Here is a 13,355-nt window from a genome sequence, read left to right as displayed (position 1 = left end):
GGACGAAGACGGGCAAATGCCGGGGCGCTTGTCTCGCCTGTGCCACCGCGTGGCTTTAGCGTACTTCAGAGTGTCGAGGAACAACCCCCGGACGTAGCTGGGGAGTAGATGGGGGATTAGACGACTTGAACGCAGGCGCGAAAAAAGACACCCAGCATCTTGGGTTGAGGTCACGGGCAAGGGCTGTGACGTGAACTACTCCGGGATAAGAAGCTTGATAATACTGGGTGCAGCATTTGCATTGGCACGAGCAGCCATGGGAAAACCAACGTGGGCTTTACGGGTTCCTTGATGAGAATGCGCATGACTGCAGCTAGAGCAATAAGACAAACAACAGGGAGCCTGCCGCAATTCTCCCGTAGAGCCCAACCCAGCCAGCGCCGAACAATGGCCAGTTCGTTTTGACTTTCACATGAGTCGCCGAGTTTCCATGGGAAAGGGGGGGTTTTTTTTACAAAAGCCTTTGCAAGAAATGCTAACGATAATATTGAACACACCGGGAGACGTTTGGGGGCATAAATAGCATAGAAAATCAGAATATGAAAATAGTAACCACGCAATCTCATTGGTGCACTCTTACGTAATTAGTCTCTAGAAGCACTTTATTTGCTGGTATATATTAACCCGGACACCTAAGGAGGTATCAATTCGCTTCTTTTCTGGTGAGGAGATACGGGCTCTTGCGTAAATTGCTCACTGGTGTGGTGACAACGGAATGTGGTGGTGAAGTTGGTTGGTCTGGGGATGGTGACTTATTGTGCCCAATTCTTTTGTATTAGCGTAATCGAGAATATGTAATTGGATTAGAGGAATAGATGACAATAATATGCCATTATTACAATCACAGAACACCTAGAAACATACTAGTCACCGTGTCAGCTCCGTTTTCATATTGAACCGGCCAACTAGTCTAGACTATAGAGTAACAGATACCTTTCACATGTAGGCTAATTGCAATGGCACCGCAAATGCTTCAGTCATACTGACGCATCACCTGACCATCTACGCTTTCATTGTCGAAGTTTAAGATAAACTCTGTTTGTTCAACAATCACTGCGCCAAAGCGATTCTACTTTCAATCAAAGACCATTTCTATTTCTACTATGACTAGCCAAATACCGCTAGTTTTCCGCAGTATCAAGCGGTGCAATACTCTATTGTAACTTATCCCAGCCCCAGTCGAGGACGCCTCGGGCTGCCCGACGACATAAGCCGCCAGTAATACACAAGGACAGAATCAACCCGAATCTTCTTGCCGGAGTACCACGCCAATAGCTACGACTAATACTAAATGGTATTCCCCCACAAACTTGATCGTCTCTCCGCCGGCCCTAAGCGCCAAGGAACAACCGGAACCCACCGCCCAGGAAGACCGGCTGCCATCTTTGTCAAGTCCGTCAGCCCATTGCCGATATTTCTTTACGCCGCGCCTGTAGCCTAAGCGTGATAGGAATCACCTCCTACTACGGTACTAATAGCACCGCAAATGCAGTTGTGGAACGACATACTTCAAAAAGGGCTCCTTCTTCTTACCTTTCCTTGGTGGTAAGCCCAGCTCCTTCTTCCCAGCGTTTGTCCTTTTGCGCCTGTAATTCCCGGCGACTCTTCCTAAGGGTTTTCTACTTTCCCTTTGAGCTGCTTCTCCTTCTCCTCTTCGGTACAGCTTTTTCTGCGTCCTCGAGTCAACGTCTTGCTGGCGCTCTATTTGCCCCTCCGAGGTCGTCGATGCCTGACTCGTTTCGCCGATTTGTGTCTTTCCTTAGTATGATTTCAGTCCATTAACCGGCCGCCGTTCACTAAAGAGCCGGCTTATGGTGGTTGCCAGGTTATCGTAATCGGTCTTTTAATGAAGTCCTAACTCTTGCAGGGGCGATTTAAAGCCTTTGCATTTGATTTCTTCACGTCGCAGTTTGGGTCTCTTTGATGTCGACGCACTCCGCTATTTCCTTTTTTAAAATTCGCGTCCCTCCTATGGGCGTCGGCAAGCCGGTTTGTTTGCTTCATTGATTCCTCCTCTCGTTCTTCCCACTTGCCCGCAGTGCTTCCACTGAGGCGCCAGATTCTTTGGGCTTCTCTCCAAGGTCCTCCCGTGCTTTTGTCCTATTCCTGCCGCGCATGGCCTGACATCCCTTGATCTTTCCTATGTCCTTTTAATTCTTTCAATCTGATGGGCGGACTTCTTTTTCAGCATCAGCAAGTAAGACCTGCTTGCTATTCTACATCGTTTTTCTCTTAACTCCCTTTGCAAGTTCCGCGCACGTTCGCTTTTTTCCGCGTTGGGTCCTCCGGTTATAGTTGTCTCCACCCTTTCTAACAGCTTTCTAGTAGCAACGCTGAAAGCCTCTTAATCTCAGACTCACCCCTAACGTTGCCCTTCCCACCAAAGAGGTTTTTTGCGGTGTTTTTTGGGTCCAGCGGTCCTTTGTCGGGAATCTTAACTCTGGACGCTTATGAGGACGTTTATTTCCCTTTTCCTGGTGGCTTTAACGGTCTCCCCTCCAAGTTGTCCTGCTGCGTCAGCGCTAAGCTCCCGCGCTGCCCACTCTACGGGATTTTCCCCCTCTGCGTGCTTCCCCGGCTCGCCTCATGCCCGGGTTTTGGAAGCGCTATGTGCTCATCGTCGGAAACGTTGGTACTCGCGTGCTTGGGATGTTCCTTAGGGCCTTTGCAATTCTATCCTTAGGTGGAATCGTGTCGACTTGTTGGGGTGGGAAGCAGCGGTTCTTCGTCACCGTCGTTAATGTCAGCCTGACCTTCCTCAGTGGTGGGGTCAAAGTCTGGATCCGTTCCTTCTACTATTCCATTAGATATGATAACTCAAGTTAAATCCCAACGTATTACCTAGCAGGTTGCGGACTAAAAGCAAACGCACCTTTCATCTCACCGGGGTTACATTCACACCTTCTAGCGCAAAGACCGTGGAGAACGCTGTACGTAGGCGTGCCCCGCCTAACGGATAACCTAGTATTGGTTTCCGGGGTACCTTGGCTTTAGGTTTGACCTAGCGGTGCAGTCAAGCCCCACAGACGAAAGGTTAATCGTTAACAACGGGGCCGCAACATTGTTTCTAAGAATGCGCGTAAAGTTCGCAGGGGAATCCTTGCTGGACTTAAATAGGTACGAATTGGTAACAGCCATCGTACAACAAGACCTTATGGTTTGACAGTTTTGACCGACCGCGCGCAAAGATAAGAACATAGGAATTGGTGGTATGTCAGTCTACGTAAGGTCCGCACACCTACGCCAAAACGCAACCTACTGACGGCAGCGGAGAAACCGTGCAGTGGCATTACCAAAGTCGAAATAAGGACTCGTCGCCTATGGCAACAAGTTATTGTCATACCCTGGACCTTGAAGGGATTGAACGAATCACGTTGTGTAATGTCACCCTCCAGACAGCTACAGCCAAAAAGCTGCAGTTTTAAGTAACTTTAGCAGATGCTATAACCATCATTTGGTGTCTTCCACTCGCACCTCACCACACAACGACCCATACTCTTTACCAACTTAGAGCTACACTTCACGAAGCGGTGTCATCGAAGAGGCTGGCCCGTAGGCGCTGGCATGGAATACAGCTCCGGGAAGCATCTTTACGACCACGTAGGTGATGTATAAGACGTTTCAGCTCCTGGATAAGACGGATGAGGTTATCAACCAAAGCATCAACCTCCCCGAAGAAGTCTCACGGGGTTAATGTTGGTGTTTGCCAAACCCTACGAAGCCGGCAAGCGCAACTCCGAGCCTTTCAACAACCCTAACATTACAACGTAGGGGTCAACATAAACGCGTTCCAAACAAGGTCTACTCCCAGGGGATAAAGCCCGCAGACGTGTACAGAGAGCCATGCGCAAGTTTGGCGACCAAATTAGCCCTGAGGAATTCTTTAATGATAAGTACCTTCGCTGTGATTGATATGCGCACATTAACGACGAAGACCTACATGGGCAGGTTTGCGTCTAGTAAATACGCAGGATGTAGAAACATTGGAGATCAAGCGCACCAAGAACGCCAGTGCGGGCGACGGCGATATGATAACTGCTACGTCTTCGTCGTGTCTGACGCCGCAACTGAGCGTAGAAATGAATCAGCTAAAGAGCGTTGCCTATTGATAAAAAAATATCGTTGGTATATAATGCTTCGCGTATTCGAAAACAACGAAACCAAACTGCAATGCATAGTGCAAGGCGATAAACTATACTTCAAAGCAAAGGAAGTGGCGCTGGCGTTGGGGTATCGAACGCCCAAAAGATGCAATTAGGGTGCATGTTCGTGAAAAGTATAAGGTAAAGCTTAGCGAACTTAGAGCTGGAGGTGAAATCGCCTCCCCTCGTATTCACAGCCTAATTCCCTGTACGTAACCCGAATCTGTGGGTATGTATCAACTAATATTTAGCTCTAAGATGCCAACGGCAGAGACATTCCAGGATTTGGGTCCTCGAGGACGTTCTTCCCGCATTGAGAAAGACAGGTAAGTATGAAATAGAAAGGCGGTTCGATAGTCCTAACAAGTTAGTCTTCAAAATGGAAAATGAGTTTGACCTGCATAAGAAAGTCGTGGACTACATACGCCGCTTCTACCCACAGATGCTCATAGCGCCCGGCTTAGGGGAATTGCAGGATTCTGACAGCAAACGCATAAAATGCTGGCAGAAGGGTTATCAAAGGGGTCAACCCGACCTCTTAATACTGAACGCGCATTTAAGGTATGAAGGGCTTTGCATCGAATTAAAGACGCCGAAAGGAAATGGCATACTCTCCGCAGACCAACGCAAGATAATTTCGCAGTATGACGCGAATGGTTACCTGACCATGGTTAGCAACGATTATGACGTCATCTGTCGTGCCCTTAGCAACTACGCGGAAGGCATCCGTATTCCCTGTCGGTGGTGCTGCAAACGCTTCAAGACTACGGAGACAAGGGCAACGCATTTAAGAATATTTCATAGATATAATGATCGTCAACCAAATACACTGGCGTGACCTGATTTGCGGTAAAGCATACGAAATAAAAAATTACGTCGTCTTCGAAGACATCGACCGTTTACGGTTAGTCCTCAAAGACTTAGAAGGCAAGGAATATTCCCTTTGGGCGCCGGATTGCGTGCGGTACGTAATTCAGGGCGAGGAATTCACCCACTTACGCAGCTATGGTAAGGTAAATGGCCGATGGAAGTTTGACATTGAAAGAAGAGTCACTCCATCTCCTCTTTGTAGTTAAGCGCCCGCTGCGCTTTAGGATCCGCGGAGCACCAATGCCCCACAAAGGATCCTTCGGAGAATACCCTGTCGCAATGAAGGCAGGTGTATTTTTTACGCGGCGGCTTACGAGGGGTAATGCAGTCGGCAGGTAGTTCGCAAGTAATACAGTCCATATATTGAAAGGGTAATTAGAATGCCTCCCAGAAAGGCGGCTACGTAGGCTAGCATATACCTTTAAAAGGGGGTCCTTATATTTATTAATGTTTCTTCTTTTCTTATTGAGTTCTGCATACCTTCTACAAAAGGGGTCCTTATATTTATTAATGTTTCTTCTTTTCTTCTTAATAAACAATCAAAGAATATTAATAAATATAAGAGTGCATTTTGAGACTCTTTGCGCAAACCCTGCTTTACTAATCCTTACGGGCTTTCCTTACCTCCATGTTCTGAGCATGCCAATCATCAAAACGATCCAAGTACTCCTTAAAACCACGTGGACGATGCTGCGGGCACAAACACTGCCAGATATGATCATCTCCTTTCCTTAAGCCGCCACACGCGTCACAGGGCGCACTCCAATACTCTGCGTTCTCCCAGCGCGTACCTTCGGCGCGGTCGAACTCCGTAAAGCGTTGGTCTATTTCTTTCTTACGAAGAGTTAACTTCCTTATGGTTTCCGCTGGGCAACATCTCGCAGCGATATCACCATGCTCCTCGCATACGACATCCAAATCATAATTACCACGACATCTATGTTGATGCCATGCGTCGGTTAAGAGCTCCCCACAGCGCGCACACACATCCTTTAAACACACCCTATTTTCTTGGTGGTATTGCAACATTTGGGGCGTGCTAAAGAGCCGATTGCAATCAGCACAGCGTCTTTCCTTAGACTTCAAACACACCCTTCCTTCCACGTGATATCGCAGCGCCTGTTTACTGCTAAACTGCCGGCTGCAAGTGCCACAGGTGGTGACGTTATCCACCTCTTTAAAACATACCTTCTTTTTTTGGTGATACTGCAAAGCCTGTTTGCTACTGAACTCCCTGTCGCAATCCTTACACTTCATTATATAATAAGAATTTATTAACCCTTATAAGGGATACTTAATAAAGTCCTGCACGCTTTCCTTCGCCCAACCGGCCATCGTCAAAAACGCACCAAACCTTTCCGCACGCTTCAGACCGCACATTTCATCGTACAATTCCTGCACGCGCTCTTTCAGCCGATCGATCTCCTCCCTTTGCATTTCTATGGTGTCTCTTTTATCCTTTGCGTCGCCGGCAATCCTTCTTACTGCTTCCACTGGGTCCATCGTATATATAATGGATCCGAACCATATTCCCTGCAATGCTCTGATAGTAGGACCCACCGGCTGCGGAAAGACCCAGTTCGTCGTGGAGCAGCTATTAGGACCCTTTAGATACCGCTTCGACTATATCGTGCTACTTTGTCCCACCTACGTGAATAACCGCACCTGGACGGGCATAGGAGTGAAAGATGACGACTTCTTCGTAGATATCTTAGACCCTAACGAGTTATCCAGCCATCTTAAGTTCTGGCACAAGCAATTCCCTAAAGATACACAGACTTTACTCATACTGGATGACATCGCCTGCGGGGACGACGTAAAAAGACGCACCTCCGAATTAGTGAAGCTCGCCTTCAGCGGTAGACACGACAATATCAGCGTTTGGTTGCTCTCGCAGCAGCTTACCAGCGTCTCTAAGCCCTTCAGGGAAAACATAGGCTCTCTCGTAGTATTTTATACTCCAAGTAAGTCTGACCTGGAAACCATCTTAAGCGACTACGGCGGTGAGATAAGCAAGGAACAGTTGCATGAATACATGCGGCATTTAAAAACGCACCAACATTCCAAGATGATCTTCTCTTTGAGGTTTCCGTATTCCATAAAGATCTGCGATCTTTAAAGTCTTTGATTCCTAATGTATATGGACATTGAGCAGCTCTTAGATGAAGTCCCCGCGCAGTTAGACGAAAGTAACCTTAAGGAACAACTCAACATCCTTGTGTCATCTGGGAAGTGCAAAGAAATGATAGGCAAGGAACTTACCCATGAGCAAGTTAATAAGCTGTCGGAAGAGGAAGTTAAAAAGTTCCATAAGAGATACGAGGCCGCCCTTGCAAGTAAGACCACGGACGCCGTAGCAGACTCAGCTATTCGACTTGCGACTAAATTGCTTGGACTTGCGCTGCCCATAGACGACGTGGAGCAACTGCGGAAGGACATAAGCGAGGACTATGTCATCGCCCAAGAACTTAAGATAACCTGCGGCTGGTTGTCTTTGAAGTGCGGTAAGTTAATGGCAGTCGCCTCTGCGGCTTTGCACGTGGCTCAGCACGTTGACTTGAAGGAACTTGCGGGCACCTTTGGTGCCTCTTGGAAGGACTTCAAGAAGGACAGAGAAGTCGAAAAGGTCTTCCAGGCAGCACTTGCTGAGGTACCTGATCAAGTCGCCTCAAGTACTTAGTTAAGTCATCCCTAAGTACTTGGTCAGGTCGCGCCCAGGTTATTTCCAAGTCGTCCTTAAGTACTTAGTCAAGTACTTATCAAGTCCTTCAAGTCCTTAGATATAAATGAGTGAACCAGAGTCGAAGGTAGAGCAGCCCCAAGAGGAGCAACGAATCACCAAGGCTAAATCCCCAGGCAGAGTTGCCGCGGGAAAGAAGCTCGCGGAGATGAATAGGAAGAACAAAGCCAAAAAAGAAGAAAAGGTGGAGGAAAGAGAAGAGGAATCCTTCATTAATCCTGGGTACGTCATCGGCGCGTTAGGAGTTGCTATAGCAGCAGGTAGCCTCTACTTACAATGGCGGGCAGCAAAGCCAGGGGCGAAATTGGAGCCAGCGCATTACACGCCTACGGAGCCGCCCGTGAGAAGGAGCAAAATCCCTGAAATGGAGTAATAACCTTCTCGCTTTGTAATATAATGTCAACCGCGTTATTGAAAACTGTTGAAGAAGCAGCTATTATTACTTCCATCGTTGCGGGTATTGGTTGGGTAGGTAAGAAAGTGCTCAAAGAAGACTTTACTGAAGACCCAAGCAAGAGCTTCGCTAATTTTGCTAAGATGACCGCTGCCGTAGGCGGGGCTATCATGGTAAAGGATTACCTACGGAAGGAAAAGTACCTGCCGACGACGTAAGCTTTGCTTGCGTCTAATATAAATGGCTAGTTTAATCGCAGGCGGAGTTATTGCAGCTTTAGCATTCACTGGAGCTAATTATGGTGGTCAGTATTTGGATAGATTAGTCAGAGGCGACAAAAGCGGAGATTTAGCCGCCGAAAGGAAGAGGCATGATTTAGCGCTGGAGAAATATCAAAGGGACGTGGCAGCTTGGAATGAAAAAAGACAAGCTTACAGGGATTGGTTGGATAAGAACTACCAAGACAAGATGCAGGCGGATAAGAACTTTGAAAACACAGACTACGCCTTTAAACTTTATGCGCAAGCACACCCCGCGGCATTGACGGGGTTGAGAAAGCCCCAGTTCAAGAATTACTACCAGCCTTCTAAGAAACAAAAAGATAGTGAGCTGGTCTTCGTAGGAATCGCAGGGCTGGCAGGAGGCGTAGCTTTGGCGTATCTGCTCTAACGAAGGAAACTGTGTTTCCTGAAATATATGATCGTCTTTTTGGAAAGCGACAAGAATGACTTTACCACTTATCTGAATCCCCCCATCAAAGCCCATAAGGTTAGGCTCATAAGTTGCTCTTTGTACAATTCTTGGTATAACCTGATTAGGCGCATAGTCACTGAGCATACAGGAGGATCTAACTATCAAGCCGTATTGCTGCCCGATGGACATTACACACCAATCACACTGGCCAAGGAATTAGCAAAACACGGTTATACTCTCACCACAGGATTGCCGCACGAAATGACCCTCAAACATAATATGTCAAATTATTCAATGACTTTTGGAAAGTCTGACCCATTGGGATCTTTATTATGTGCTTCAGGCAAGACGATTACCAACACAGCCATACCTGTGAAATGGAAAGTCGCATCCTCTTACGAAGTCTATTGCGATTTAGTCCATAGTTACAACAATGGAGAAAAGTCTTCTCTTATGTCCAAGTTTCTGCCCAAAGGTAATCCATTTGACTCAGAAGAATACACTCCCATTTCTTTGAGTTATGACTTGTCTAATTTGGTAGAAAGCATAAACATCACCATTAAAGTGGACGGAAAGACGGTGGATTTCAACGGGCGAAAGATCAATCTCGTTTTGGAATTCATATAATGGGTCGCGTAGAGGACAAACTCAAGAGGATTTACTATGGGCCTGAAGGCTATTGGAAAGGAGCGTCGGCCATCAAGAAACTCGCGACCGCGGCCAGGGTATCAGATGAAACGGTTAAGAACTGGTTAAGAAAACAAACCCTCTGGCAGGTTTATCTTCCCGTGCCCAAGTACATTCCCATGCCCAGCTTCACCGTAAATGCCCCTAATGAAGTTCATCAGGCAGATTTGCTTTTCTTACCGCACAACAAGGTGAGAAGAAAGACCTATAGATACGCTTTGACCGTAGTCGATATCGCAAGCAGATACAAGGACGCCGAACCCATAACCAGCAAGGATTCTGGGGAAGTCGCAGAAGCCCTAGGTAGGATTTATAAGCGCGTCTTGAAATGGCCTAAGCTGCTGCAAGTGGATGCGGGGACGGAGTTCATGGGCGTGGTTACTAAGACCCTGAAAGACCACGACACCAAGATTAGGAGAGCCGAAGCTGAGTCCCACAGGGGTCAGAGCATCGTCGAAAGATTTAATAAGACCCTGGCAGAGCGTCTCTTTGGATACCAGTATTGGAAAGAGCTGGAAGATCCCTCCAAACGCAACAGGGAATGGACCCAGAGGCTCCCCCAGGTCGTCGCGGCTTTGAACAACGAGGCGGCCAGGGCTACGGGAATGAAACCCAAGGATGCCATAAAAGAGAAACACGTGGAACATAAGTCCTACGTCAGAAGTTCGAGGGCGGTCTTCCCCCATGAAAAAAAATTAGGTAATGTCACAGTCCGATATCTCTACGGACCGGGTGAATTAGAAGGAGGATCCAAAAGAGCTACGGATCCTAATTGGTCTTTGGAAACTTACCAGATCCGAAGCGTAATAGCTAAGAAGGGTCAGCCCATCTTGTATTATCTTCACGATGGCCCCACACGTGGGTTCGTCATGGAAGAACTGCTTATCGTGTGATGTCCGAATGCTATCGTATGCACTCCGTCATCACACATCCATCGCTTACCGTCAAATGCAGACAGTGACACCTTCTCCTGCGTGACGTTATGTATCTGATGACCATAGCTGCGCAGGCTGTTCATCTTATGCCGCTGTTCCTTGCGTGTTCGTAATACGTTGAGGTAGGACTCGTGCGTAATGTCCTTCTTAACCACGTACTTTTTTACGCCTTTAGCTTTCTTTTCTACGCCGTCTAACTTTAGCACGCTGTACATCTTTGGTTTCAGACCCACGTACTCTACTATGGGTTTTCCTAACATTTCGTCTTTCATCTTCCCAATTACCTTCTTATTCTTCGCAGAGTAAAGGAAGTGCTCCTTCGGGTAACCGCTGGTGTCGTACTCGTCTATGTCGGGGAGGCAGTCTTTGTAAACGTCTTCCGTTTGCACTTCTAGAATTAGGGAGTCGGTGTCTGTGTACAGGAGGCGACAGCGGTCTCCGTACTTTGGCTTAAGCTTATCGTAGTAGAACTCGTACATAAGCAGCTTCGATAGATCCAGCACCATAAAGCCTGTGTAAACGGGCTTGTTTAGTAAGAGGTTTGCCCTTTTCATGTGAATCACGTAGAAGTTCAGCATTTCTACGTATCTAACGAAGCCTGGCTGTGACACGTATGCTTCTGCTTCCTCTTTGGTGCTGACTATTTTTACGCTTACGCGCTTGCGGATGTTCTCCATTGTCTTTCCGAACACGCTGTTGTTCATCAGTTTGAAGAGGTTTTTCTCGAAGTCATTTTTCGCTGCGGTACGCTTTTGCGTGTTAAAGTCAATGTAGGGGCGCATCCAGGGTTCCTGCGTGAATTTTAGGACTCTGTGGATCTTCTCTACGCGCATTCCGTGTCCCACGTACAACTGCAGGTTGCGGTAATGTACCACATACTTCTTCTTATCCATCAGGTTCATAGTTAGTTTCCTGTACGGTTTGTAACCAGGGCACATTTGCTTTTGCAGCGGACTTAGCTGCTTAAATGGTATCTCTATCGCTTCTGGTGCTAAGGGGAACTCATTGTGTTCGTCGTGCAGGCGCTCTGGGTACTCCAGATCCACTTCTAAGACGTAACCCTTGTCTTCCTCCTTTCCTACCTGCATGTAGAAGTCTATCGGCTTCACTGGATCCCATTCGAAGTCTCTCACAGGTAGGTACTGTGACATTGCCCAACCATAAAGGTTATTCGCATCCAGGTAGTAAATGTATGTGGTTGGTTTCTCTGGGTCGTGCTCTACTAAGGGGTTGTTTGCGCGGGCGTAACGTCGGCTGGCTCCGCATACGCCGCCACGAATACCGTCTTCCATAAACCGATACATGTCGTACTCCGTTAGGAGATCCAACTGCGCATTTGTCTTCTTTAACAAAGCACTCCAGCTGAGCCCAGGAGCCGTGTAGAAATTAGCGGGATCCAATCCGTAATATTCCATAGCCATCTTTCTGAAGCTTTGGAAAACATCTGCAAGATGCACTACGTCAGACCTTAGGTAGATGTCGTGGTAGTCCCCCATGTTCTCACAGGAGTGCTTTTCCCACACGTCTAACGCATGCTGGTACTCCTCATCCTTTATGCCGGACTCGTTTAGGGTGCTGTAGAAGCGATCTTTGGGTGGTAGGGACTCTTTGAATCGATCCCAGGAATCCATGTATTCGTATGGGTAGACTCCTTTCCTTTCCGCGCCATATTGACTGGAAATGGGAAAGTTGGTGTTATACTTTACGAGGTTTGCTAAGGAGCCCGCCATAAACTGCTGCGAATCTAAGAACTTTAGCTTACCCACAGTTACGGACATGTAGCGCTCTTTGTTGTTGGGTATGCATTTGACGTCGGAGCCGTCTGTTCCTTGTAGTAGCAAATGGGAGTCGTAACCGCGTAGGTTGTGAAAGAACACCGGAATCTCCATGTCTGGATTTACTTTGAAGTTTATATTGCATTTCCAATGAGCCGCTCCTCTGTATTTACCCGTGATGTGGCAGTGATCCCTAACCTTATCCACATAGAAATCCTCAACAAATGCTTTGTGGCAGTGAATGCAGTGCGTGGAGGGCTTTCCCGGCTTCTCACCTTTCTTAGCATACTTCCCGCATTTAAAATGAGCTTCTCCTAGATACTTTCCATCTTCATCCCACGCTTTCTTGGCTCGTCTTCCAAACTGAAGAAGCGTATGTTGGCAAATGTGGCATTTTTTTGCCTTGTTAAAAGCCTCCTGGTTCTCTTTGGTAAATTCCATCTTCTTTGGACGTCTTAATTGTTCTCTAATCTCCCCCTCCTCTTCTCGCAATGCTTCTAGAAACTCATTAGCTGCGTTCTTACCTCGGTAAATCACAGGAGGGTTTGCTTTACCGTCTGATTTGACTACTATGTAACCAAAGGAGCAGATCTCGTGTAATCCTACCTTATTCGTGGCACCACGTTTCTGCTCTTCCTTAGTTATCAACGCTTCGAAGTCTGCATATATCACGTAAGGCACTTGCATCTGCTTTTGATGGTCTGCGTATGAAAGCTCTTTGTTGGTGGGTATCTGGATCCGTTGCGCCACTTCTTCGACTCCGCGGCAGATCTCATCGTGTTTCTTTAGGGTATTTAAGGATGTAAATGACAGCAAGCAGCAGTCGCAGAAGTACTTTTTGCCTTTGTGCTTAGTATGTCTGTAGAATAGTCTGCTAAGGTGTTTAACCCATGAGTAGTGTCCGCCGTGGTAGAATAAATGTACGCGCTCTCCTTTACTTTTTGACAGAACTAACGGTACTATCGTCTGCTCTCTGACTCCGTAAACGTTAATTGCTAGATCGTTTATTTCCTCAAATATGGGGATGTCTATCAACTGCATGGGAAATTCCACACCATCCCACTCTAAATCATCTGTGGGATACTTACTTGTCCTACAGGGATCCTTCTCTGCTGGATA

At 47.2% G+C, this 13,355-nt stretch overlaps 1 protein-coding gene and 1 long non-coding RNA gene across 4 annotated transcripts in view; one reads left to right on the top strand and one right to left on the bottom strand.

Moving 5' to 3' along the window:
* Positions 1 to 13,355, top strand: part of LOC116308947 (uncharacterized) — a 60,319-nt gene that overhangs the window by 4,585 nt on the left and 42,379 nt on the right. The window lies entirely within an intron of this gene.
* The window catches only part of LOC116293686 (uncharacterized), a 62,836-nt gene that overhangs the window by 11,659 nt on the left and 37,822 nt on the right, over positions 1 to 13,355 (bottom strand). The window lies entirely within an intron of this gene.

This window comes from Actinia tenebrosa, unplaced genomic scaffold (genome assembly GCF_029948245.1).
Source record: "Actinia tenebrosa isolate PJP-AT-01 unplaced genomic scaffold, QUT_ActTen_1.0 PGA_scaffold9__36_contigs__length_13948895, whole genome shotgun sequence".
Classification (NCBI taxonomy): Eukaryota; Metazoa; Cnidaria; class Anthozoa; order Actiniaria; family Actiniidae; genus Actinia; species Actinia tenebrosa.
The sequence above is the reverse complement of the archived record's forward strand: the minus strand, read 5'-3'. Positions and strand labels throughout refer to the sequence as shown.